General features: G+C 44.2%; 1 protein-coding gene across 18 annotated transcripts in view; it reads left to right on the top strand.

The window, feature by feature from the left end:
- PLEKHA6 (pleckstrin homology domain containing A6) overlaps positions 1-26,812 on the top strand; it is a 605,411-nt gene that overhangs the window by 118,661 nt on the left and 459,938 nt on the right. The window contains exon 1 of one of the 18 annotated variants that reach the window (XR_016311597.1): positions 26,288-26,367. The exons of 16 other annotated variants lie outside the window; for them this stretch is intronic. The gene's annotated coding sequence lies outside the window, so the exon portion shown is untranslated. Of the gene's footprint in view, positions 1-26,287; positions 26,368-26,812 lie in introns of those variants that run through there. One more of the 18 variants, XR_016311599.1, reaches the window with a different exon arrangement.

Here is a 26,812-nt window from a genome sequence, read left to right as displayed (position 1 = left end):
AATGCAAAACTAGTGGGAAAAAAAGTCAGAAAAGATGAGTAGAAAAATAAAATGTCAGTGGCCTCCACCTGTAAAACAATTCCTGTTTCGGGAATCCCCTCATTGTTGCCCTTCTAGTGCACCTGTTGTTAATGTCATTAAAACCAAAGCAGCTGAAACTGATTAACAGACCCCTATGCTACTTAACTGACTAGATTAATATCCCAGGAGTTTCATTGACGGAAGCAGTGTAAACTGGCATAGGTAGTGAAGGAGCTTGTGTGCTTAGGCTCCTTCCCTAGAGATGGGAACACCAATACAGGATTGGACTTGGGAGTCCTAGAGACCCATCCTGGTGATGGGTTACTGGGCTGGTGGAGTCTGGTACAGGCTCTGTGGTACTGCATCATAATTTCTGCTCAATACAGAAAGAGGAGTTATGAAGTGTAATGAGGAACTGATAAAGAGTATACAAGTTTATGGATTACAAGGAGTTTATTAGCATTGCTTTTAAGTTGGAGTGCTGCCTTAAGCCCATTTTTGGGGGGCACTAGCATGCGCTTTCTCTGGCTCCCCACATGGACACAGCAAGCCCTGCCCACAGGCTGGCTTAAGCTCTCAAGCTAAGCCAGCTTCCAGTCAGGCATCAGGGTGGGTCCCGACATTATTGCTGGGATCCCTGCGGAGCCAGGACTGGTTTTGTGATGTCAGCCGATAATTGGCTTTAGCCCACACTGGTCTAGTGACACTGGGACTGATGTGGTAGTGTTCAGGAACACTGTTACTGGTTGCACTGGTCTGGTGACATTGGGGCTTGTGTGACGGTGATCAGTGTAATGGAACCGACCCCAGACTACGCTTGAATACTTCCGTTAGACTACCGCTTCCCTGTCTGAACACCGACAACAGACACCACAGCAGACTACACAAGACTAGTTTATTTGAACACGGATACAAGATACAGTATATACATTCCAGGGGACAATCCCCCCTCCCTGCATAATGACACAGGGTGGGGCAATCTACATTTAGTAACAAAAGACACACCAACAGACAGTCCCATCAGAAGGGAGAGCTGCTGGAGACCCCCCCCCCCCCCCCCCACCAAGCCTAAACACATACATCCCATAATAGTTTGCTCCCAAGCCAGACACACAGTAGAACAATGGGATACAACCACATAACATCAAACAATCAACAACCACCCCAGCCCAATATTAGGACAGATCACCCTGTACCCCTAACAGGCACAGGGTGATTTACATATAAGAGGGATATGGGGAGCTGAGACAGGGGTCTCCCCACCTCTCCAAAGTAAGTTGGGTTCCATGGGCCCCCCCACCCAAAGTGACTCCCGTCACAATCAGGAACACTGTATCTGGTTTACACTGGTCCAGTGACACTAGGATTGGTGTTACAGCAATCGGGAACACCGTTGCTGGCTGCACTGGTCTGGAGTGACGACAATCACGTACATTGTTTATGTCCACACTGGTCTGGTGACTGGCTACACTGACATGGCAATATGTCAGCCCACACTGGTCTAGTGACACTGGGACTGATGTGGTAGTGTTCAGGAACACTGTTACTGGTTGCAGTATGGTGTACTGGTATAGTCACATATGGTGTACTGGTGTGGCAGTAATCAAGCATACACTGTACTGCTGTGAATAGTGATCAGGGACACTGGTGGGCTGTGCTGGCATACAGTGTTTGTACACTGGGATTCAGCCTCATGTACACTGCTGTTCCTAAACGTGAGTTTAGGAGTTTTTGGCATTTTTTTCCCAAAGCCCTTGAACTCAACTCAATAAAAGCCTGTGTGTCCATGTACATAAAGGCTTTTACCAGAGTTTAGGAGCAGTAGAGTTTAGGGGCAGTTAAATGTTTCTTTTCTGAACGCAGAATAATTGCTTTCAGGAGAGGAACGTTTTGTCCAAAAAATGCTAAATGCGGCGAAAACATGTATAAACGTTGCTAAATGCTAGGGCATTAATCCAGGTCAATGGAAAATACTCTGGCCAAACGAATAAACGTCCATGGTACCACATTTACACACGTTTTTGCCGTGTTTAGCATATTTCTGCTGCCACTAGAGTTTAATGACTAGGTGAGTTCATGTGTACATGAGGCCTTATAACAGCTAGCCAGTGTCCTTATCATTTCTCACAGCAGTGCAATGTCATCATAGTGACTACTCTGATGACTGCGATATATTTTTTTTTTTTTTTACACACGGAGTGTTTCTTACAGTGCCAAGCGTGTAGGAAACACACTATTTGCCCTCACAGTCCATCTCTGCGAGTGGAAACAGATCAAAAGCTGCAACATGCAGCCATTGTTTACCAGTGTGATAGCTGTGATTGTTTATAGTGATCACATGGTACATCCAGATCTGTGATCCACTGCATTCAAGCATGAGCAGCGAGAGAATGGGAGGATGTTTTAAAATGCCCTTCCACCAGCAGCCATCCAGCCATTTTAATATAGTGGCCTGACGGCAGGTTTTTAAAACTAGCTTGGTTTACATACAGCAGCAGCACCCTAATTCCATTCATTTTAGTTTAAAAAAAGATCCAGGTAATTTTAGCAGTGACCTATTTTTATCAACCACTAATTAATAAAGCAGAGTAAAGTCTGGCCAGCAGAAGGACATTTCCTAATGCAGGAAAATTGCTGAACAGTAATAGTTACAAGACTCGAGCAGGCGTTTTCCTTTTGAACTAAGAGTATCGAACCAAATAGGATATAACTCAGTTAAGTAAGAAAATGGCCAGCAGCAAGGCAATTTTATTAAGCAAGACTAGTACATAATTTCCTAGGGACACAGGGCACAGGCAGGTATTTTTACGCAAGACCTTAAAGACTGCAGATGATAAAGCAGTGTAAAAATTCAGCAGTTTTAGGGCAGCATTATTAAACAAGACTAGAAGTGTACTAGAGGCACAAAGCACAGGCAGGTGTTTTATTCAAGAATTAAGAGACCATTTAACTTCCTCATTATTGCACCATAGCCGAAAGACATCTACAGTGTGGCTCTCTAGTTTTTGTAGGGCTTCCATAAATGTACTCCTAGAACGCGCCTCCGCGTGCCCCTGGGGAGCACTCCTTTGGACACAGCTGATCACAGATTGAGGAAATGGGCCAATCACAACGGCCCTTTACCATGTGATCTTCTGTGTCCGTTCACAGCTGATCTCATGTAAACAAATTTGTCAGTTAACGTAACTTCCTTTCCACACATGCTGTCCCTGTGTGAGGAAAATAAAGCCAATAACCGGCAATCCCGACAGGACAGATCAGTACAAGCCCCATCAGTGCTGCCTATAAGTGCAGCTTATCAGTTCATATCAGTGCAGCCTCACCAGCACCCATCACTGTGGAGAAATCAATAGAGAAATGTCACCTTAGGTTGGTATTCAGTGATGAAGATCTCGTTATGTCTGTAGTAGATATGTGCACACCAGAAATTTTTGTTTCATTTTGGATACATTTTTTCATTGAAGAATTTTGTTTTGTCATATTCATTATGTTAGTGAAAATATATATAAAGGTAGGCACTAGCCCTTTAACCACCTTCCGCCCGCCCTATAGTACAATGACGGGTGCAAGGTGGTTCTCTCATTCTGATAGGATGTCATATGACGTCCTACCATTCTCACTGCGCATGCGCGGCTCAGGGAGTGCGCAGTGATCGCCGGATCACGGAAAGAGCCGAAGTTGTCGGCTTGGTCATGTGGTCAGCTGTGTCCAATCACAGCTGATCACATGTAAACACAGAAATGCCGGTTATCGGCATTTCTCTCCTCTCGAGCTGTCACGCTGACAGCTCGGGAGGAGAGGAGAGCCGGTAATCGGCTTTCTGCGGAGGGGACATGTACACTGATCATCAGGGCACTGATGATCAGTGTGCTCTGATGATCAGTGTGGCCCCAGAAGTGCCACCTGCCAGTGCCAGTGCCCATCAGTGCCAGTGCCCATCAGTGCCACATCAATGCTACATATCAGTGCATACCAGTGCACATCAATGCCACATATCAGTGCCCATCTGAGCTGCCTTTCAATGTCAGTCAGTGCCAGTCAGTGTCGCCTATCAGTGCCAGTCAGTGCGGCCTAACAGTGCCGCCTATCAGTGTCATGTATCAGTGTCATGTACCAGTGCTGCCTTTCAGTGCCCATCAGTGATGCCTGTCAATGCCCATCAGTGCAACCTACCAGTGCCTCCTCATCAGTGCCCATCAGTGGCACCTATCAGTGTCCATCAGTGCAGCCTATCAGTGCCCATCACTGCAGCCTCATTAGCGCACATCAGTGAAGGAGAAAAATCACTTATTTACAAAATTGTATAACAAAAACTAAGAAAAAACGTTTTTTTGGTTTGTTTAAGAAAAAAATAAAAAACCCAGAGGTAATTAAATACCACCAAAATAAAGCTCTGTCTCCAAAAAATGATAAAAATTTCATACGGGTACAGTGTTGTATGACCGCGCAATTGTCATTCAAAGTGCGACAGTGCTGAAAGCTGGAAATTGGCCTGGGCAGGAAGGGGGTATAAGTGCCCTGTAGGCAAGTGGTTAAACTATAGTGCTTAAAATATATATACCTTAAACCAGATTACTGAAATGAATGAAAACAATCGACAATGAATCAAATCAAGACCAGTAAGTTTAGCAAATAAATAAAATCAATCTGATCAATATAGAGTCCAAATATCTTGTGAAAATTCCCAATCGCCATGCTCTTGAAAGTATAGCTGGGTGATAAAAAATAAATCCTCATAAAATCAAGTGTTCCACCACATGTAAGTGAATTGCTCACTCACAATATCCCTATGGAATGAAAGTGTTGGGTGTCACAATCCAGGATGTGGGACGACTGTATCCAATCCATTCATAGATGTCACTGTGCAAATCTCATTCCCCAAAAACAATAAATGGAAAGACTAGAGTGTAAAAGCTAATAGTGTAGGATGTTTTATTCAACCAGAGAATGTATGAATAAAATATTACACTCACATCAATAGATGCCAAGGAGAGGCACCAACATAGACAGCTCACTGTTCAGGACCTTAGACTTGCACTGTCTGTAGGTCAGCTTAAATTTGTCTGGAAGCATTTGTCTGATGATCCAATACCACCAAAAGAAAGTTTGATTTTTGTGAAAAAAATTCTATAAATTGAAATTATATACAGTGTTGCAAGACCGTGCAATTGTCAGTTAAAGCAGAGCAGTGCCGAATAGCAAATAATGGCCTGGTCATGAAGGGTGTGAAACTTCCGGAGGACAAGTTGTTATGATATTTTGGGCATTATGGAGTGATGGGAATGTGTGAGAAGATTGTCTTTTCTCACTGGGGAAGATCTTTTTTATAAAACGTGCTTGTGACTGCTTCTTGGTGAGGGTCACATGAAATCTGGTAAGCCTTGCATTAGAGTGAGAGGTGTCACCTTGGCTATCCATGAAGCTCAGTTTCCATCACAGCATGTGGGACTTTTTTTTTTCTTTTATGGCTTTCTGAATTTCATTTAATGGACACTCTTATGGACTTTCCTAATTTTGTTCACACATACGGTAAGTCTTTGGTTTATGGTATATCATTATTATTTGCACTTTAATGCTGTTTTATTTGTCACTTATGAATTTCTGATTAATTATATGATTATTTATTGTTGCTTGCAACTGGTATATTATTGAGTTTCATCACTTTTATGTTATTTATGGTTTTCTGTCCCCCTACAGGGACATATCTTTATTATATTAAATTTTTTTCACATATTTTCTACTGAGCGCTGCACTATTTGCACTAGATACATGTATTCTCTCATACCTGATATCACAGTATAGTGCCAGCTGCTGATGTGCATTTTTTTTATTCACCTGAGCGCAGATTTATATAAATAATAAATAAATTACATGAAAATCCCACTAGATGACATGCAGTGACAAACAACCTCCTAAAGAAGCCCATCGCCAAAATGCATAGGGGTGGACCTTGATTGGCTTAGACGTGACTTCCGGGCTGCGGAGTTTGGCAGAACCAACGCACCTTACATATGACAGAGCCTTTTTATCTGTGCCAATATTTCTGTAGGCACCAGTGAATGTGAGTGCATTAGTTTTATTTACAACCTGCCCTCCAGAGGAATTACCCTCCCCCTTAATGATCAGGCATTTTTTTTGCGACGCAGGGCTGCATTACTTTGACTGACAATTGCGCGGTCATGCAATGCTGTAAATAAATTAAATGTATGGCTTTTTTCCCCACAAATAGAGCTTTCTTTCTGTGGTATTTGCGCAATAAACCAAAAAGACCAACAATTTTGAAAAAAAAACTATTTTTGACTTTTTTATATAAAACATATCCAATAAAAAAAATTTAAAAATCAAATTTCTTCATAAATTTAGGCGAAAATGTATCCTGCTACGTCTCTGCTAAAAAAAAAAAAAAAAAAAAAATCACAATAATTGTATATTAATTGGTTTCTGTGAAAGTTACAGTGTCTACAAATGGCAGTAAATAAACTTATACTTATTTAATTTTTTTTTATACTAGTAATGGTGGCGATCAGCGACTTATAGCGGGACTGCGGCGGGCATTCTGACACTGGGTGGAAACTGACTAACTGCCACTGATATCCCCAGTGACACTAATACAGTGATCAGTGTTATAAAAAGCAGTGTCGTTGTACTAATAACACTGGGCAGGGAGGGGTTAACATCTGGGGCGATTGTCTGCTGTGTGTATTTTACGAGAGACATGCTGCTGTGTATTTCTCTGCTGTGCAGAGAAATACACAGCAGCATGTCCATGCTGACAGGAGAGAGACCTCTGTTGTTTACACACAGGTCTCTCCCCTGTCAGCTTTGCCGACCATCACCGAGTGCTGGCCGGGACCTGGTGATTGACATCCCCAGCTGCACCTACCCGGAAATGCAAATCCCGTATATATACGCAAATTTGTGCAGCTGTGCCGCCCTGTAGCAGGGCAAGTGGTTAATATTAAGTCCTCGTGCACACTGGATGTTTTTACAGCGGCTGTTTTTAGCTTTTGGCATTTTTTCCTATAGCCAGTAAACTCCCTAGCATGTTATCATATGTGTCCATGCACACATAGGCTGTAATGAGCAGTTTTTGGCTGGATAAACCCCCCAGAACTGGTGGGTTTCTAGAGGAGTTTTTTTTTGTAGCTGTAAAAACGCTCTAATGCTGAAAAACACTGTAAAATGCGGCAAACCAGCATTGTTGGACTTTTTTTGAGCAAAAAAAAAATTCTTTTTGGTAAAAAAAACCCCAGCAAAAGCGGAAAAATGCGGCTAAACGCTAAAAAAAGTTGAAAAACTTACGTTTTTAACGTGACTTTACACAGCTAACACTACCAGCATTCTTAAAACATCCAGTGTGCATGGAGCCTAAGTCCTTAAGCACACGGCGCACATGCCGATAGCGTTGACTATATAAATTGCGTTAAAAATGCAAATTTTCCACATTTTTTTTGTGTTTTGTATTCGCATTTAGCCGCGTTTTGATGAGTTTAGCCACGCTTTTACACACGAAAGAAGAAATAATGTTTGGGCTCAAAAACGCTGGTTTGCCACGTTTTACTGTATTTACCAGCGTTAGAGCATTTTTACAGCTAAAAACATTTTCTAGAAACCTTCTAGTTCTCTTTTTTTTTTTTTTTTTTTTTTTTTTTTTTTCCAGCCAAAAATTGCCCCTGCCAAAAAACACTGATTAAAGCCTATGTGTGTATGGACACATAGGATAACATGCTGGGGAGTTTACTGGTTATAGAGCCAAAAACAGGAGCTATAAAAACATCCAGTGTAAATGAAGATTAATAAAAACAGTTGTAATAGTGCTAACCCATGGTTCACATATCCACTTTCCTGCAGGCCGCGTTTTGCGCGGGCACGAGAGCACATTCATTTGAATGGACTCCCGTGCTCCCGGACACACAGGGAAGAAGTCCCTGCACTTCTGAAAACGCAGCCCACACAGGAACCTCGGTTCCCAGTACGATTTCCAGTGCGGACGGTGTGCCATTAGAATTAATCTGCATTTTTCTGTGTGGGTGGTGTGGCTGCACAAATTTTTGTAGGGATCTGCAGCGGCACTACCCGCACATATGTGAACCGAGCCTAAGTGATGAGTCCCTGTCTGTCTTCTCTCCCTATCCTGTGAGTGGAGTGTTATATGTTTGGGGGAGAGGATGATTACCCCTCACCATTTACTTTAGTGTGTTTGACATTTGTATTGCTGTAAAGGCCCAACTCTTCTGGTAAGTTTGAGCTGTCCACAGGGTGTGCACAGAAATTTGGCATTTTCACGGTAGATGGAGCACTAAATTTTCAATTGTGGGTGGAGCACATTTATTTTAGAGTTGGATTTTCTTCATAACTTTGAACTGTATAATGTGTGGACATTGTTTTGGGTGGAGCACATTGACTGGACAATATTATTTTGTTTAGTTACTAATTTATTCAGTTTTATTTATGTTACTGATTGTCAATGTATGTTTGTTATGATTTATTTATTAGCGCTGTATTTGTGTGTGTTATGCACTTGGGAGGTGAGTGTGAATCTGTTTTTTTGGTTTAGTTCTGCCTCGTATACAGTACTTCAGTATCATTATTTTTATAGCATGCATGCATTCTTTAGTAAATTAGACACTATGCTTTGCTATTCATATCAGACTCTGCAGCAAAAATGTTTTCTAAATGCTAATGCAGTTCCATACATAGACACACACACACCAACACCAGTCCGAAATCCAATTAACTCCCCAGTCACATCGGGTGCGACTTGGCATGCGATTTGCATGCAATGGGACTTGCAAATCGTATGCCAAGTCGCACCCTATTGTCTGCTATTAGAGTGGTCATATCAGTGCAGTTCCGACTTGGTCGGAGCTGCACCGATTTCTAAAGTAGTGCATGCATTACTTTTGGTGCGATTTGCATAGTCATCTGTCAGATGTCTTGCAAATCGCAACTGAAATTGACAGGTCACCCGATTTTGAAATTGTGCAACTTCACTGTAAGTCGCACGATTTCAAAATCGGCTTTGATGTGACCAGGGGCCAAATGTACTTTTGTATTGCGGAAGCAAACCAAAAGCAGCACCAATATGCATAGATACTGTCCTGACTAAAATTGAATCATGGATGAATACACTTCAGTGCCATATTACTAACTTCTAAGGCAACATTTTCCAGTTTCAGATATGACATAATCTAATAGAAATCTGTAATAAATCCTGTACAGTAATCCCTATATAGCCTGTATAGTATTCTGCATTACATTGTTATGTGAGTACAGTATATACTGCATCTGAAAAATGAGCAATGCTCATACGAAATGTTTTTATTGCTTCATTTGCCAGTCTTTGTATGCAGTTTTTCATGGCAATCTTTGACATTTTGGCAAACAAGGGCTGAACCAAGGTTACACTATACTTGAACACAATCCCCACTTTGAAATGTTGACCCTGACATCACAAAGCCCCAGGGCCAAGTGGGGGTGGGGGATTTCAGCCAGACAGAACCTGTCAAGCTACTTCAACTTTTATCATGTGAGTATGACTGACCTAGAGGATGGGATAGTTTTCAGGTGCTTAACCTGTCGCTTGGAACTTTGCTGTTTCCTGATTGTTATTTTTGAAAAAGCAGATAAACTGATTTAAAGGCACGGTGATTATCGTCATTTCTTTAGGCTCCTATTTATTCATTCATTAATAATTTTTATTATTTATTTATTTCAGGTACTTATATAGCGCCGTCAATTTACACAGCACTTTACATGTATATATTGTACATTCACATCAGTCCCTAACCCTCAAGGGGTGTACAATCTAAGGTCCCTAATTTACAATCCTACATACACATACTAGGGCCAATTTATACAGGAGCCATTTAACCTACCAGCATTTCTTTGGAGTGTGGGAGGAAACCAGAGTACCCAGAGGAAACCCACGCAGGCACAGGGAGAACATGCAAACTCCAGGCAGGTGGTGCCATGGTTGGGATTTGAACCAATAATCTCATGTAAATGAGGATTGTGTCTAGGGGTCCTTGATTTTAGTCCAACTACATGTGTACAATATTGTAAGAAGTATTGTGATTATATGTGTTGAGAAATAAAGCCAAAGTAATATTTCATATGCAAATAGAAAGGGCTCTTTCACCCAGACGTTCCGATTGGTGCCGCCTGCCTGTTTTTCAGTTGGGCCCAATCGGAACCTCCATTCTCCTCTATGGAGCAGCGGGTTTAAACAGACATGTGTCCGTTTACACCCGCCAACATCTGATCCTCCAAAAAAGGATGACTGGGGATCCAATTCCCCTTCCGTCCGTCGGATCGGGTCTGATGAAAACGGGCAGGCGCTCTGTTTTCATCCGACCACCCATTCAGGAAAGCGAGCAGCTCTGTGTCTGCTCTGCACAGACCTGTAATCCGCTTGCTTAGTGAGGATCAGCAGAGAGATCCCCCGCTGAGCAAGCGGATCCCCTAAATGGGTCCATCCCCTGTGAAAGGACCATAAGGCAAGGAAAGGAAATGTTAATGAGGCCAAACACCAACCAACACCAACAATTGTAAAGGATAAGTTCACCTTTCGTAACATGTTATACCCATATTCAAGGTGTAACATGTTACGATCAGACCGCCCCCTGCTTTAACAGTTAGGGGGAATCTTCTCCCCTCCCACTAGCTGTTTACTTTAAAAAAAAAAAAAAAAACGGCTTCATCACTCATTCACAGTCCTCTGTGAATGAGAGACTAGAAGTCCGACAGATATAGCGGCTGTTGACTTGTAGTCCTCAATAAACAACCACGGCGCTGTGAAGTGAATAAAACGCTAAAGCTCCTAAGCGCTTCTGAACGCTACTAAAAATGCTATTACCAGTGGTTTTTATCCAGCATTTTATGAGCTTAAAAAAAAATGCTAGTGTGCATTGATCCTTAACAAAGTCTGTAGGCATTTAACTTAAAACCATGATCTCATCATCCTCTGAAGCAGAAAGGCCTCATGCACACAGGGCTTTCCTAAATACCTTTCCTTCTGGCAGCAGCATAAAGGTTGAAAAACCATTGACACGTGTTAACCTGTCAAGCTTTTGGGTGCTAATTCATTTAGCCGGCCAGAATAATAACTTATTCTGACCATTAAAATTATTTAAAGTAATATTAAAGTCCGATTTTTTTTTTTTTTTTTTTTTTTTTTTTTTTTTGTTTTAATAATAATAATAATAAACATGTTGTACTTACCTGCTCTATGCAGAGGTTTTGCACAGAGTAACCGTGATCCTCCTCTTCTCAAGATCCCCCGCTGGCACTCCTGGCCCCTCCCTCCTGCTTAGTGCCCCCCCGGGCAAGCAGCTTGCTATGGGGGCACCCGAGCAACTGCTCTGTGTGTCCATTCACACACAGCGCAGAAGCTCTGCCCTGCCCCCACTCTCTCCTCATTGGCTCACTGGCTACTTGTGCAAATGTTTAGTATCGGCACCGATACCCATTGCGGTATCATGCAACCCTATCATTCATGTGTAACTTATGCAACCCAATAGTAGAACTACTGCTACACAGCGGCAGGGCTGCGCAACATCATGTATATATATGTGATTTGCATGTCAGGGTAGGGAGCGCACATGCCGCCATACCCGCGCCACCATTGGTGGCAACGGATGTCAATAACTGGGTCCCAGACAGGGATTCTCCGCTAGCACCCAGTGATCGCTGAGTAAAACTGACAGTGGAGAGACCTGTGTGTTAACAACACAGGTCTCTTTCCTGCCAGCATGGACATGCTGCTGTGCATTTCTCTGCGCAGCAGAGAAATACACAGGAGTATGTTTCTCTAGTAAAACACACATAGCACAGTATGTTAAACTGCACACAGTTAACCCCTTGATCGCCCCACATGATAACCCCTCCCTGTCCAGTGTCATTAGTACTGCGTCAGTGCTTTTTATTAGCACTGATCACTGTATTAGTGTCATTAGGATGTCAGTGGCAGTTAGTCAGTTCCCCCCCAGTGTCAGAATGCCAGCCACAGTCCCGCTATGTCGCTGATATACTGCCATTTGTAGACGCTATAACTTTCACATCAATCAATTAAATTTACATGCATTGGGATTTTTTTTTTCAAAGGCATATAGCAGAATACATTTTGGCCTAAATTTATGAAGAAATTTGATTTTGAAATATATTTTACTGGACTTGTTTACTAGCAAAAGTCAAAAATATTGTTTTTTTTCAACATTGTTAGTCTATTTTTGTTTATAGCGCAACAAATAAAGGCACAGGTAATCAAATACCACTAAAATAAATATCTATTTGTGGGAAAAAAAGAACATAAATTTAATTTATGTAGAGCGTTGCATGACCGCACAATTGTCAGTTAAAGTAACGCAGCACTGTCGTAAAAATGGCCTGGTCTAGAAGGGGGGGTAAGTCCTCCAGAGGGCAAGTATATCCTCTGGTTATAATGGCTTTCTAGATGCACAGCAAAAAAACGTGTCCCTGGACACTTTTTTTTTAAATGTTGGTAACTATGAAGGTGCTGTGCATGGGGAGAGGAATGAGGTGAGTGAATGGAGCCTTTGACAGGGGGAGGGGGGTTAGGGGGGGAAGATGTCTTACAGGCACCAGAGACATATTCAACTCACCTGAGTCCTTCGGTGCTGCTGTTCTGCCTGGAAAGTCTCTGCACTCTGAGCCCTCCTTGTTCCAGCTTGCTGCCTGCAGTGATATCACACATTATAAAATGCGGGATATAAGTTCTTTGTGTTTGCATCTGCTTAGTTGCTGCAGGTGGGGACAATGCTAGTTTTTGCAAGCTGCATGAACAAAGAGGTGTTGAGAGGATCTCAGAGCTGTCAGCACACCTCCATTCATGGGGCCCACAGGCAGTAGCACAATGTTACAAGCTCCAGCAACTAAACAGTGTTGGACACAAGGAATTTCTGTCCCAAGTAAAGACCCTATATGGTGCAGGCATGACATTAAGAGTACATTACCATCATTTACTATGAAAAATCTTTTTTTACATTCAGTTCAGTAGCTCATTACTCAAAAAATCTTACCTGAATAAGTCTCATTTATTTAAACAATTATTATTATAATACAGGATTTATATAGTGCCAACAGTTGGCTCAGTGCTTTCCAATATAAAGGGAGACAATACAGTTCAATACAAGAGGGATAGGAGGGCCCTGCTTCTTGGAGCTTACAATCTAGGAGTATACAATAAGGGGACATGAAATCAAAGTGATCTGGAATTTTTTTGAAGACGGAGATGTCACCATTATACTGTGAAGAAGCTGTCCAGTTGTCATGGGTGTATTTTATGGTAAACTTCATTGGGACCCTGATTCATGTTCTGTATTGAGGACCAGAGAAGTTTATCTACTTTCCTGGATTGACCTCACAGAGCAGAATCTCTATGGACTTAAATAGGATAAAGAGATTACTCATTTATCAGGTTGTTGGGTGATTTGTTTCCATTTTAAGTATGCGCTGTGAGATTAATTTTAGCTCTCTAATCTCACAGTCATCACCTCTCTTATAAAGTAGCACTAACTAAAGCTGGCCATACAAAGAAGAAGTTTTGTGCAGTTTGTGATGTACTGGACGAAATTTGACCTGTCGGCACCCTCACACCAGACACAGTTTGATCTGAAAGTCAAATGACCTGATTGAAAAATTGTTTAATCACATACAGCCATTTTCTGGGTATTCTGACAGCAGTGAATGCTGGCTGTCAGAAGACAATAGTCGGCAGGGGAGATTCCTCCATTCACGCTGTTTAGTGTGGACAGGGCAATTAATAGATTTTTTTTTTTCTTTGTTCAGTCCACAGAGCTGAACAAGAGAACTGACACAGTGTATGGCCAGCTTAACATTTCCTTTAGATCACCCATCACTAAATGGTGGACTGCGGTCCGGATGCGGACCGAGTCAATGTACCTCCTGGACCTGCCACGGTCACGCCATTTAGGAGCCGGTTCTCCCCCTGTCGGCACTGTCTTCTTTGCAGAGCTGGTATACGGAAGCAGCACAACAACAGATGGAGGGCAGTAGCTGGCCCAGTTAACTGACTGATTTCTAGGACTGTCCTGCATCATAGCAACCAATCAGTATATGGAGCAGCTCCCGCCCTCTGTCCATCACTGTGCTGCCCTTTCGATGTCAGCTCTAGACCTTCTGTGCGTTCCGCCCTCTGCACTGTCAGGTAGGACAGGGAAGTGGGGTTTGTCACTACTATGAAGTATGGGGGAAGCTGGGGGTGATGTGAAGGGGGTCCGGAAACTGTAATGTGAAGGGAAGGGGGTCATATAAAAGGGGCAGGTGAGACAGGAATGTGAAGTGAGTGTTATGAAAGGAGGGGGGGTTCTACAAAGGGGGCGAGGACAGGAATGTGAAGGGGGGGCTAGGGACTGCAGAGTGAAGAGGGGGTTCTATAAAGGGGGTGAGGACAGGAATATGAAGGAGTGTGCTATAAAGGGGGTGAGGACAGGAATGTGAAGGTGGGTGCTATAAAGGGGGTAAGGACAGGAAGGTAAATGGGGTACTATAAAGGGAATGAGGATAGGAATGTGAAAGGGGGCTGGGGACTGCAGTGTGCAGGATGGATTCTATAAATGGGGTAAGGAGATGAATGTGAAGGGGGTCTGGGGACAGCAGAGTGAAGAGGGGGTTCTATAAAGGTGAGGACAGGAATATGAACGGGGGTGCTATAAAGGGGGTGAGGACAGGAATGTGAAGGGGGGCTGGGGACTGCAGTGTGCAGGAGGGGTTCTATAAAGGGGGTGAGAACAAGAATGTGAAGGGAGACTGAAGATTGCAATGTGAAGGGGGGTTCTATAAAGGGGGTGTGGACAAGAATGTGAAGGAGGGCTGGGGACTGAAATGTGAAGGAGGGTTGCTGTAAATGGGGTGAGAACAGGAACGCGAAGGGGGATGATATGAAGGGGGGCTGGGAACGGCAATTTGAAGTGGGGCGGTGATATAAAGGAGGGCGGAAGACAAGATTGTGAAGGGGGACTAAGGACTGTAATGTGCAGGGAGGAATGATATGCAGGGGAACTGAGAACACTGATGAAATAACAGGACTGTGAGGTGAAGGATCAGAGGCTAGGTTCCTTATACGCAGAAACGCAGAAAAAGAAGTCCCTGACCCTTATTTTAAATGGCACCATACCAAGCTGCATGGTACTCTGGCACCAAACACGCCGTGTTTGCCAATGCACAGAGGTGCCTCTAAGAATCAAACATGTAATTTGGACCTCTGCTGGAAGGAAATTTTACTGACTGGACCTTTGTGAATTTTAATTCAATATCCCTGCTTTAGATGATTTTAAAGTGATTTATAGTTCTAATTGCAAAAATAAAAATTAACAGATATGATGCAGTCTGCCAATACCTTTGAGTAGCTGTAATTTTTCTGAATCTCCCCTGTAAAATTGTTTATTACCTGCTGATCCTGCCAACAGATTTTATTTTTACTCCTTCCTTTAAAAGAGTGACAATGCTGTTTGTTCTGCAGCAGGATCACACAGCAACCCTGTTGACAGGATGCTTAGATAAACATGACAGTCGAAATATAGGCAAAACTGTTTTTTGTTTTTTTTTTCATTTTGGATAAGCAAGGGAGGGTCTTTTTTTTTCTCTTTTTTTTTGCCATCTGTGTCCCATTGGGGAGATTTACCCTCACTCCCTGTTCCATAGCCAAAACAGTAAGTGAGAAGAAATCCATGCAAATTAAGGGAATCCCTTAGAGCCCCCCAGGTCACCAGAACTAGTGTCCCCATTGGAAGATTTCCCCTCTATTACCTATCTGAGGACAACCCAAAAGTTTCTTTTACTTTCAATGATAATGGTAAACAAATAGAGAGAATCTCCCTAATGGGGGTACAGACAGCAATAGAAACATGATAGGGGTTCTAATTCATCTCCATGCTATCCCAAAAAAAAAAAAGGTATGCCTTTAGCTATACTTGAAGTTTTAAGTGGACTTTAAGGCCTCATTTATGCAGGTATACCTGTCCGTACACCCATGTGCAGACAGTGTACATTCGGGAATACACACCTACACATCAAATTAGGACCAGCAGCTGCACACATATATGTCCAAACTGGCGTGTGTGGGACTGCATGTACGTGGATGTACTGAACACTTGTGCATCCCTTGTGGTCAAAAAAGGTCCTTCACTTGGGTGTACAGACAGAAACGTGAAAGAGGCCTTAGTAAGTTGCAAATTAAAGGAGTTCTTTGGTCACAGCAAAACATCAGAATTGTAAGAGCAATACAAACAATAGTTATTACTGACAATATAAGCTTTCTTGGAAAAATAACTCTCGTGTTGTTGAAATACAATGTGGAAATGAATATATGATTTTAAATTTTGATCACAGAAATGCTTTAAATCATAACAGTAACATGTTTTAAGCAATTACAACAACATTTTTTCTTTTCAGAATAAATGTTTAAACCATGTGAATAAAAAATACCCATTGTAAACACCCCTGGCAGTGCTATATGGTTTGTCGCAGCTCCTGTAACTGTCATTTTTGCTGGACAGCTTGTTCTGCATGTAAATATGGAGGAAGATCTAAATAATGGCATGCAAAATATCCCATATACCATTGTTGTCTACACCAGTGCTTCTCAATGCTCGGGATGCAATGTTATTTGTGTTGCAGCTTGACAGCAGGCCACAGTATTTTTTAGAGCCAGTGGTAATTTTCTATGTGTGTCGCCACTGAATGCTTTCCCACCACTGAAATGCAGTTTGTCAACTGCTGTCACCTTCTCTGCAGCGGTGCCACATACCAGGTGGGCACAGCGATTGTAAACAAATAGTGTGGTACTGCAGAGACTGTGACAGCTGTAGCTTGGGCTGAAAGCAGTCAGTGCTGGTACATGGGCCTGAGATATAGGGGCCTTGGCACAGTGTTATATTTGGCTCATTGTGCCCTGCATCTAAAGCTTGTGGTGTCCTGGGTTCCAAAGTTGTTTCCTTGCTTCACAGAATTGGTGCTGCCCCCTGATTCTTGAGGGGGGCTGCCCCCTGATTCCTCCCCACAAGTCCCTGGATTTTGCTCTCACTGCCAGGACAAGGATGGGGTAGGAGAGGTGGCTCCCCCAGGTACAGAGGTCTCATGTAGGGAAGAGGGGGGTGCTGCACGACGAGTATCTGGAGTGACGGCAGCATCACTAAATCACTAATCCTTTACCCCTGGTTCACTGGCACAATTTGCGCAGGCACAAGAGCCCACTCATTTGAAGTCCCTGCACTACTTGGGAAATCGCAGCCCACATGGGAACTGAGGTTCCCAATACGGTTGTGATTTCCAGCGCGGCAGCATGCCATTAGAAATAATGGCACCTGCCTGCGGGTCCCGCATTCCTCTGTGTGGGTGGTGTGGCTGCAGGTATTTGTGCGGGTCCCGTACCGGCACCACTCGCACAGGTGTGAACCAAGCCTTAATGCTGGAAGTGGCAAGTCAAATTAGGAGAGGAGGAGAGGGCTGGGAGGAGGTACAGGCTGTGCTCTTTCCTGCCTTGCCAGTGCAGTGCTCCTGGATACAGGAAGATTTGTGCTGGGGGGAGGAATTTTTTAGGATGGGGAAGGTATGAGCTTGTTTGATTTTTGTTGTGGAAATATTCAAATCACAGGCTGTTAAAGGTTTCAAGTGTATTTCCAGTCAAACGCTAAGGTCAAATCTACTCCCACCCCCATTCTAAACCTATTCTGTCTACCCTGTAAAGGAAAGAAGTCTTTACTTCCTATTCTGAAGTCACCCTGGTCCAGTCACATGATCGGGTCCCAGTGCCAGATTCAGCATAGAATGGGTGTGGGAGTATAATTACCCCCCAGTCACATCAAGCCTGACTTTGACATCGTACGACTTACAGTGAAGTCACATGATTTCAAACTCGGGTGAGATGCTCATTTCAGGTGCGATTTTCAACACATCTGACACAGATGTTTATGCAAATCGCACCAAAAGCAGTACATGCACTACTTTAAAAATCGGTGCGGCTCCGACCAAGTCGGAACTGCACTGATTTGACCACTCTAATTGCGGACAATAGGGTGCAACTTGGCATATGATTTGCAAGTCGCATGGCATGCAAATTGCATGCCAAGTCGCACCCAATGTGACCAGGTTGTTAAGCTTAGTTAACTTTTGACTGAAATTACATTTTAATTTTTTCTTTTGATGTTGAAGAATTTAAGCACAGCAGGCTGACTATAGCCTTCATGGAAGTCCTATGCAGGGAGCCTGCTGAGAACTGATGCTGAATTGCAGGTCTCTGCCCTAAGAGCCCTCGCATGTCATTGTGGGATTTGTGATGTTGTATAACAAAGTGCAGCGAGTACATGGCCGAATGCCACTGAGCTCCCTGACAGTCACTGGTAGTTTCCCTTTCCACTTCACATGCTCTGGGAAGTAATATGACAGATGATCACCACAACAGGAAGTGAGGTGATTTAAAAAAATTACAGCAAGCCCTGGTTCATACTGATGCAGTGCGGAATTTGCAGCGGTTTCAGTGCGAATTCCGCACCACATCAGAATCGCATCCCTGTAACGGAACCGGAACCCAGACCGCACTGAGTTTTTCCCTTATACCACAGCTTCCCCTGTCCGAACACCATCCACGGACCACAGCCTTGAAATCCCTCAGGAAATAGACAGCACTCAGCTCTTCTTAAAACAGGAAGCCAACTCTTTATTTTAACACAACAAACAGAATATATACAGAGGGCGGGGAAAGACAACCAGGGACAAGAAACACCTCATCAGCCCACCCTATCAGTGGGAAGGGCTACAGTATAGGCAGGAAACACCTCATCACCCCTCCCCATCCAACCAAGACACACAACAATGGGATGAAGCACATGGCAAAGGACATTGATCAACCCCCACATCAATACCGAAACAGTACATCCCATAATAGTTGGCTGGACAGGAAGACACAGCACAATGGGGGGTAGCACATGGCAAACAGACAATGGACAGCCATGTGGCCGAGAACAAAGGAACACACATTATACACAAGACTCAGACATTCACATACACACCCTGTACCCCTTAAACAGGCACAGGGTGGGTTAAACATAATGATTTGGGGAGATGATACAGAGGTCCCCCCACCCCCAAAAGTCATTCCCGTCACAATCCCGTTCATGCGAACCGGTGCGGGTGTGTATGTTAATTTAACAACACCCCGAAATCGGTCCGCAAAACGCGGTGCAATGTGCAGAATCATACCGCATAAGTGTGAATACCCATGCAATTCGATTCTAGTGCGGATTAAAAAAAGGGTCCTGCACCTTTTTGGTGCGAGTGCGGTGCCATTAGAGCCATACAAAATGTATGGCTCCAATCGCACCGCACACAATTTGCATGTGATTTGCACAGGGATGCCGTGCAATTCTTGTGCTAATCACATGCGATGTACCGAACCGCATATATGTAAACACGGGCTCAAAAGAATTAAAAAATTTGTCTGGAGAACGTAGAGCCCTGGTTCCCCTATTTACGGTCCATGAGCTGCATGTGCCTCACTATGACTGGGCTGGTTCCACCGCCTGTTGGGCACTTGTGGACTTTGCAGTAGGGTTTCAGGTGTTGAAATGTAGCCCCTGGTACTAAAGTAAAGGCAGTACAGGAGGAGTGATCTTCCCGTTGGGGAGAGAGCAGCTCTGGAGTGTGTGATCAGGTAAGATTAAATTGTACTGAACTCCAGTGATGGAGAGGGAGGGGCAGTATCACCACCAAACGCAACATAATGAACGCATGAATGGGGCCATGAATGGGGTCATGCTGCAACCACCCTTCAACTGTTTGCAGTACATGTGGTTGGGTGAGGTGGTACAGGTTTTTAAGGGTTAAAACAGGGAGTGGGAAGGCACCGCATAACCTCCCAGTCACCTGCCAACGACCTCTGACAACTGGCCTACTGCAAATCGCCTTTCAGAGGGGCGGCAAGGACTGCTGCCAAGGTAAAAGCCCTGACACTTTTTCAAAATGGTCAGGTATTGAGGTGCATTACTTCTATTGTCTGGCCCTTTGGAAGTGTCAGGGCGCACACTTGAGGTCCTCTGTCATTTTCAAAGTGATTGCCACTACCTTAGAGGCCAGCTGGATGTACTGCTGTGATGCCATTGTGCTTATGTTCTAAGTTTGCATGGTGGTTCTGTAAAGCAGTCATTTCCAACTGGGGAGGATGGGGGGGGGGCACGGGACCCTGGTGTCAGGGCGCACACTTGAGGTCCTCTGTCATTTTCAAAGTGATCGCCACTACCTTAGAGGCCAGCTGGATGTACTGCTGTGATGCCATTGTGCTTATGTTCTAAGTTTGCATGGTGGTTCTGTAAAGCAGTCATTTCCAACTGGTGAGGATGGGGGGGCACGGGACCCTGGTGTGCCATCTCTGCTTTTCAGGCACTATGTTCGGTATTTTTACACTGCATCATGTGTTTCCATGATGCTGGCAAGCTGCCTGCCAGCACCATAGAAACACATGATGCTAATCCAGGAGGCAGCCCTATCATTCAGAGAGGGATGGAAGTTTGCTGCCATTTATTCCATTCACCTGCTGCCCACTGCCATGCTGCCACAACCGAGCTGTGGTGAAAGCAGGGAGGTAGGACTCTCTTGTGAAAAGTGTGTGTGGGGGGGCTGAGAATTCTGATGTGAAAAGGGGGGAGGGGTAGCTGAGGGCTCTGAATTGAGAAGGCATGTGGAGGGGACTGAGGACTTTGATGTAAAAAGGTATGGGGGGGGGGGGGGGTTGGTAACTGAGGACTTGAATGTGAAAAGGGAAGAGTGGGGACTGAGGACTGGAGTGTAATATGCAGGGGGGGTGGGTTAATCAGATTTGAAAAGGGGGGGAGTGTTCTGATGTGACAGGGACCCCATTTTAGACTGCGGTGTCTGGAGATTTTGCAACAATTAACAGGGTGCTTTTGCACCACTATCAATACACCAATTTAAAGCTGTATTAAATTCAGAACCAAAAACAATGTATTGCAGTCTACCAATCATTAGATGTGATGGCTGCATTAGTATTATTTATTTAGGTGTTTTCCCTTTTATTTTCACCTGGTGATCTGGTCAGTAACACACATGCTGTATTAGAGTGCCTCCACTGTGGATGGAGGAGCACATGGGCATCTTTGGAGACAGCAGCATTATTAGTCTGAGGAGGGAGGGGGGAGTGTTAGATGTACTAGCAGATTTAAATATATTAACACATTGAAGCTAAACTCCAGGTTGCATTTACAACAAACAGTTTTTATTTTCTCTTTTGGGATAAAGCAGTGGTCTCCAAACTGTGGCCCGGGGGCTGGATATGGCCCTTAGCTTGCCTTTATCTGGTCCTTGGAGCACTATTCCACCAACTGACACCAATGATGGAACACCGTTCCCTCTGCTGACACCATCAATGGGGCACTATTCTTCTCATTAAAACCAATGATGGGGCACTGATGCCGGGGAATTTTCTACTCCCACTGGCTACAGTCCGCCTCCCCTAAAGCCTGAAGGACAGTAAACTGGCCCTTTGCTTAGAAAGTTTGGAGACGCCCAGGATAAAGGTTTAGATAAATAAATAATAGCTAATCGTTGCAAGCCCCCTTGTCAGTGGTAAGTGGTTTGTCATAACACTGTAAAAGCTACATCTGGAAGAGAGCTTCTTCTTTAACCACTTAAAGTGTAAAGACATGAAATATGAACAACGCGTATCCCTCTAAAGCGTGTACTTGTCTCCAGCACTAAGTGTCATTTCTGTCTGCTGCTTCATTCCTCTGCTATTAGCATGAGTCATTTCTGACATGTTTTCCTGATATCAATGGAAAAATGATGACGGGGAGGGATCTCCAGAAGATTGACAGCCTCACCTCTGTCCATGTGAGCTGTATAAACAGAGGTGCGTTCCTTCCTTCCAATCGGCTTTCAGAGCTCTCCTCACTAAGCGCTGCAGAGTGTAATTTCAGCTCTCTGCTCCCTATTTTTTTTCTAACAGCTCACACAAGCTTTGTAATTTCTTCATTTGCCACCATCAAACCCGCCCCGCAGGCCAGAGTACTTGGTGTCATTCTGGACTCCAACCTATCCTTCCAACCCCAAGTCCAATCTTTAACTAACTAATGCAGACTCCACCTCCGCAACATCGCCAAAATCCGCACGTTCCTAACCCCAGAAACCACTAAACAGCTCATCCACTCCCTCATCATATCACGACTCGACTACTGCAACTCCCTCCTCATTGGCCTGCCTCGCCGCTGGCTATCCCCGCTTCAGTCGATCCTGAATACGGCTGCCAGACTCATTCACCTTTCCAACCGCTCCGTTTCCGCCACCCCCCTCTGCCAATCCCTCCACTGGCTTCCGATTGCGCAACGGATCAAATTCAAAATCCTAACACTGATGTACAAAGCTGTCCACCATACTGCCCCAAACTACATCACTGACCTATTATCCAAGTACCGCCCAGCACACACACTCCGCTCCTCACAAGACCTCCTTCTCTCTAGTTCCCTGGTCTCCTCCTCCCATGCCCGCCTCCAGGACTTCTCCAGGATGTCACCCATCCTCTGGAACTCCCTGCCCCAACCCATCAGATTATCACCTACTCTCCTCTCCTTTAGGCGCACCCTGAAAACCCATCTCTTCAGGGAAGCCTACCCCACCCCTTGCTAACTTGCCGACCTCCTCCACTCTTCCTACCACTCCATCCCCCACAGCTATCTCCTCCTGTACCACCATCCCCTCCCTCCTAGATTGTAAGCTCGAAAGAGCAGGGCCCTCAATCCCCTCATGTTTTGCATTGTATTGGTATTGTTCTGTCACATGTTCTGTCCCCCTTTGTAATGTACAGCGCTGAGCAAACTATTGGCGCTTTATAAATACTGAATAATAATAATAATAATTTCAAATGGCTTTGGAGATGAGAAGAGTGCAGATAAAAAGGTACAACTTCTGGAGGAGGATTTGTTTCATCTCTTTACATCACCAGAGGTTGGTCACTTCACTGGGTATATGGAAGGGTTTGCAGCCTCTTTAAGCTGGGTACACACTATAAAAATAAATTGGAAGAATTCCATATGAGGAACAACCAGTCGATGATCTGATCATTAGTATTGTGCTTTAGACAACCAATTCCAATTGTTCAGGGGGGGAAAAAAAGCTTGGTGTCTCAACGCACAGCAGAAGCAAAAGAATGCTACATCACCTTGTCTAGCCCCTGTATAAGATTTTCCATTCTGATTGCTATTTCCCACCAGCACTGCTGGCTTTAGTTGTCTGCAGGTCTCCATACATACACTATATCGTCAAAAATATTGGGATGCCTGCCTTTACACGCACATGAACTTTAATGGCATCCCAGTCTTAGTCCATAGGGTTCAATATTGAGTTGGCCCACCAATTGCAGCTATAACAGCTTCAACTCTTCTGGGAAGGCTGTCCACAAGGTTTAGGAGTGTATCTATGGGAATGTTTGACCATTCTTCCAGAATCGCATTTGTGAGGTCAGGCACTGATGTCGGACTAGAAGGCCTGGCTGGCAGTCTCTGCTCTAATTCATCCCAAAAGGGTTGAGGTCTTTATGGACCTTGCCTTGTGCACTGGTGTGTAGTTATATTGGAATAGGAAAGGTCATCCCCAAACTGTTCCCACAAAGTTGGGAGCATGAAATTGTCCAAAATGTCTTGGAATGCTGACACTGGATTCTAGAGCAGTGGGGATGTGTTTTGTGGAGTGATGAATCACGCTTCTCTGGAACTAAGGGGCTGCACAATCAATAGCTAAAGACCTCCAAACTTCATGTGGCCTTCAGATTAGCACAGCAACAGTGTGTAGAGAGCTTCATGGAATGGGTGTCCATGGCCGAGCAGCTGCATTGAAGCCTTACATCATCAAGTGCAATGCCCAACCCCTGAAAAACAACCCCACACCATAATCCCCTCTCCACCAAACTTTACACTTGGTACAATGCAGTCAGGCAAGTACCATTCTCCTGGCCACCATTAAACTCAGAGACTTCCATCAGATTGCCAGAGAAGCGTGATTCATCACTCCACAGAACACGTCCCCACTGCTCTAGAATCCAGTGGCAGCGTACTTTACACCACTGCAATCCAATGCTTTGCACTTGTTGATGTAAGACTTGGATGCAGCTGCTGGGCCAAGGAAACCCAATCCATGAAGCTCTCTACACAATGTTGCTGTGCTAATCTGAAGGCCACATGAAGTTTTGAAGTCTTTAGCTATTGACTCTGCAGACAGTTGGCGACTTTTGCGCACTGTGTGCTTCATCATGCGCTGACCCTGCTGTCATTTTACGTGGCCTACCACTTCATGGCTGAGTTGCTGTTGTTCCCAGTTGCTTCCACTTTTTTATAATACTACCAACAGTTGACCGTGGAATATTTAGTAGAAAGGAAATTTCACGGATGGACTTATTGCACAGGTGGCAACCTATCACGGTACTATACTTGAATGAGCTCCTGAGAGTGACCCATTCTTTCACCATGTTTGTAGAAGCAGTCTGCATGCCTAATGCAGGCCATAGATGGGGAGAAAACCAGCCGTTTTTTTTTAGAAAAACAAAAAATCGGTTGTTCAATCAACCGACGTTACCACCATTGGTAAAACAAAGTTAGCTGATTTTCGTCCCGTCTATGGCCAGCAAATATAATAGTGAAGTGTCTCTGCAGAGAGCTCCGCTATTATATTTGATATTTAAAAGTATAGCAAAGTTGCAACATTGTATCTATTTGTATCCATTTTGGATACAGAGGTTTCTATTCGGATACAAATGGATACAATGTTGCAACTTTGCTATACTTTTAAATGTCAAATATAATAGCGAAAGGAGCTCTCTGCAGGGACACTCCACTATTCTATTTGACATTTAAAAGTACAATGTTCTTTTTCTTTTGTCTTCATCTTCTTCTGTTTCTTCCTCTTCTTGCAAGTCACAGCTCATGCGCATTTTTTTAATCGGTAAAAAGATCGGCCAATTTGCCCATCATTGCCGTGAAAATCGGCCGATCGGAAAATTCGGCCAATTTTTTCCAACTTCACCGATTAAAAAAATATGTCAGAATCATGAAAAACTGCCGACAAATTCACCCACTAACGATCCGAAAATCGTCCGATTATTCTTTCAGACGAATTTTTGGCCGTTTTTCTCCCCGTCTATGGCCTGCATAATGCAGGCCATAGATGGGGAGAAAACCGGCCGATTTTTCTTTAAAAAAACGAAAAATGGGTCGTTCAATCGGCCGACGTTACCAGGAACGGTAAAAAAATCGGCCGATTTTCATCCCGCCTACAGCTGGCAAAAAGTATCTCTGCAGAGAGCTCCGCTATTTCTTTGACATTTATAGCGGCTGCAACATTGTATCTATTTGTATCCATTTCGGATACAGATGTTTTTATTTGGAAACAAATAGATACATTGTTGCAGCCGCTATAAATGTCAAAGAACTGTCAAAAAATAGCGGAGCTCTCTGCAGGGACATTTTTTGCCAGACTGGAATTCTTCTTCATCCTCATCTTCTTCATCTTCCTCTTCTTCTTTTTGTCTTCCTCTTGCAGGTCACTGCTCATGCGCAGATTTTTTATCGGTAAAAAGATCGGCCGATTTGCCCATCATTGCCGCGAAAATCAGCCGATCGGCAAAATCGTCCGATTTTTTTCAAACTTTACCGATAAAAAAATCTGCCAAAATACCGAAAAACGGCCGACCTATTAACCCACTAACGATCCGAAAATCGGCCGATTTTATTTTCGGCCGAAAAATCGGCTGATTTTCGACCCATCTATGGCCTGCATAAGTGCCTGATACACCAGTAGCCATGGAGGTGACTGGAACACCTGAATCCAATGATTTGGAGGGCTGGCCCAATACTTTTGGCAATATAGTGTAGGACATTCACAGCGACTGTCGCAGAACTGGCAGGGTTGAGGAGAATTTCAGCTCTGAGAAGATGAGAAACCCCCTTGTAACCTCTCCTATTCCCTCTCTAAGAATCCCAAGAAACTCTATTGCGGCTGTTACTAGATATTTCCCCAATATTATTGTAACCATTTCACCCTGCATGCCCGGGCAGGAGAGACGTTGTTGCTGAGGTGGAAATAACACGGGCGGGTTTTGTAATGTGACGGCCATAGCTGTGGTGAGGGCTGAGCTAGGTCGAGCACACACCTCGGCTCTGCCATGTAAACACAGCCTTGCTGTAGGTGGGATGGCTGAGGCTGAGGAGGAGGTGTTGGGCGGTGTGCAGTGGATTTGTTGCTCGGGCGGTTCTTAGGACTGTGTGGAACTTGTCGCTGTCACACCAGCTCCGGCTCATAAGGGAACAGGTGAGCTTCAAGGGGGGGGGGGGTAAAGGCTAGCAGCTGTGCCGCCGTTTTGTCAGCATAGAACACGTGTGAAGCATTCGTCCAGTTCCAGCAGTGGCCGCATTCCTGTGAGGAGGAGAAGGGTTGTGTTGTGGGAAATGGGGCGCAGGTCTTTGGACTTCCAGCAGTAGTTTCTGGCATAGCATACAGTGATGGGTGTAACCAGGCTTTCTGCTGTGTCCGCCTTGTTACTCGGTCACATTTGAATCAATGTCTCTTGTTCCTGTTGCTGCCTATGTGGGGACCTTACTCTGAATGGGAGTTCTCTTGTGTCTGCACTCTCCAATATAAAGCTGGTGACAAATGGGCGACGTCCTCATATGGATCCCCTCCATGTTGTCACAATGGGATGTGCAGCTCAGGAAAGCACAATGATTTTCTATAGGAGCTAACAGACATTTCTAAC

Source organism: Staurois parvus, unplaced genomic scaffold, assembly GCF_062004578.1.
Source record: "Staurois parvus isolate SC_StPar_1 unplaced genomic scaffold, SC_StPar_1.0 ptg000074l, whole genome shotgun sequence".
Classification (NCBI taxonomy): domain Eukaryota; kingdom Metazoa; phylum Chordata; class Amphibia; order Anura; family Ranidae; genus Staurois; species Staurois parvus.
This window is presented reverse-complemented; position numbering and strand designations above follow the sequence as displayed.